The sequence below is a fragment of the Dasypus novemcinctus genome, chromosome 3 (assembly GCF_030445035.2).
Source record: "Dasypus novemcinctus isolate mDasNov1 chromosome 3, mDasNov1.1.hap2, whole genome shotgun sequence".
Classification (NCBI taxonomy): Eukaryota; Metazoa; Chordata; class Mammalia; order Cingulata; family Dasypodidae; genus Dasypus; species Dasypus novemcinctus.
Genome location: NC_080675.1, coordinates 25,222,311 through 25,224,622, shown reverse-complemented (window position 1 = coordinate 25,224,622; position 2,312 = coordinate 25,222,311). Strand labels below are relative to the sequence as shown.

At 31.7% G+C, this 2,312-nt stretch overlaps 1 non-coding gene across 1 annotated transcript; it reads left to right on the top strand.

Moving 5' to 3' along the window:
• Positions 1-1,592: 1,592 nt before the first annotated feature.
• LOC111763178 (U2 spliceosomal RNA) lies at positions 1,593-1,783 on the top strand. Its single transcript, XR_002796094.1, has one exon. It is a non-coding gene; the product is annotated as a U2 spliceosomal RNA (small nuclear RNA).
• Positions 1,784-2,312: the final 529 nt, after the last annotated feature.

Here is a 2,312-nt window from a genome sequence, read left to right as displayed (position 1 = left end):
ATGCTGCATACAGCTATCCTATTCCCAATCCACATCTAAATGAATATGCTATATTTTAGTTTTCAGTTGTATTAGCGTACATAATCCCAAACTGATTTTGAAGGGTTCTGAAAGTTGTAAATTGATACTTCTCCCAAAATTTTTCTCTACACAAATAATTCTCAAAAAAATCTGATTCAACAAAGCTAGACAAGTTTTCTCTTAGAGAACTGGAAAAAAGTTTGATATACTATTGTGCATAATAAACCACCATACCTCCTCTTTATAAACATGCCCTTCTGTTCACTAGCTTTGTCCACATCAAGATGTACTACTATGGAATCATCCAAAATCTCACTGAATTTGTGTGTTTTGAGAGACATGATCCTATTTCTGAAAGGCTGATGATTGAACACAAAAGTCATTTCTCTTTGCCTTTGTTGCTATTTTTTCTCTCTCCCAATTTAATCTTTTTGCAACTTCTTATATTAGATAGAGTACAAGGGTGAATGAATTAAGACTCTAATTCCAGTTCTGACTATACATGAGGGATTCCTGCATCCCTGTGAGAGCTACCATTTTGTTTTGTTTAACATCAACATATTAAGGTTGTCAAATTTATGAAACAATGCAACCTATATCCAGAAGAGTGAGTTTACCAAAAGTAGCACGTGTGGGAATCATATCTCTGATCACTTTGGGTTTTGATTATTTACATAGAGGAGAGGGGTGAACAACATCTGTAGGGAAACAAGTTATATATAGTGAGTTTCCCTCAGCCCAGTATAAGAATGGTGACTTCTCAGTGGCTCATGTTATTTGTTCCCACTGCAAGGGTTTAGGTTACCCCAAAACTCTTTTAATGCTTGAAAGTTCACTCTGATTGTATGTTTAGTCAATATGTATGAAATAATTTTATATGAAAAATGTTATGTTGAATAATACTATAATAAATATAATACAGTATGTAAAGCAAGATCTCTGTGAAAGCAGAACTTCTGAGTTCCCATTGGTATCTCTTTATCTACTGCCTCTAGATACTGTGAATTCTACCAAATATACTTACTGAAAAGTATTAGAGATCTCCAAATTTTTAAAAATGCTAAATTATATAATATATTCTACAGCTAAATATTTGATGTTGACCAATATCAACTTTCTGACTTTTACTGTTAAAATATTGTTATGCTTACATATTCTTGTAGCCTCTACTACATAATTGAAATCTATTAAACTCCTGTATACTTGGTTTATATTTTTAAGCAGTTTTGCTGAAATATATTCATGTACCATACATTCCAACTAAAGTGTAAAATCAATGACTTTTAGTATCACAGTGTTGTGCATTCTTCACCAGAAAAATTGTAGAATAATTTCATTACTTCAAAGAGAAAAACTCCATACCCTTAAGCAGTTATCTTTCAATCCATCTATACTTCCCCAAGCCTACATAACCACTAATCTAATTCCATCCTTAGAAACTGATTTATATTTACATGTTATATAAATGGAATTATAAAATTGTAGTAATTTGTGCCTGATTTCTTTCACTTAGAATAATGTGTATTTTTTTTGCCTGATATTAAAAACTTATAACATTAACATACAATTTTATTGCTTCTTGGTCTTTTGGCTAAGATCTAGTGTGGTATCTGTTCTTATCAGTTTAATATCTGATATGTCCTCTATGCAAGAACAATATATTAAATGGATTTTTGAAGCTGGGAGATGGAATAGAAACTTACTCTGTCTACTCCACGTATCGACCTGGTATTGCAGTACCTCCAGGAATGGTGTACCTCCTTCAGGGAAAATAAAAAACAAAACAAAACAAAACAAAAACCATACAATTGTTCAATTTCAAAGAAAAAGTCTTATATATGCAATATTATGTATATTCATGTTGCATATGAGATTTCACTATGCTATACAGTCCTGTTACAATTTTTAGTTTTCCTTCTAGTAATATACACGACCTTAGACTTTCCCTTTCCATCACTGTCATACCCCTGTAATAGCACTACTAGTTATAAACACTATGATGTGCTTTTATCTTTTCTACTCATTTCCAGGGATTAACAAACAACCTTTTTAACAATTCTGCATAGATTAACCCTCAGCCTTTCATTCTCTAACCTCATTGTATTTTCTGTTGACTTATATCCCTGTTATTAATTCTCTGAGTTTACACTATATATTTAGTTCAATACCATAATCATACAATATTTATCCTTTTTTGTCTGTCTTGCTCCACACAACATAATGTCCTCCAGGTTCATGCATGCTGTCATATGTTTCATCAATTCATTTCTTCTTAAAGCTACATAATAGTC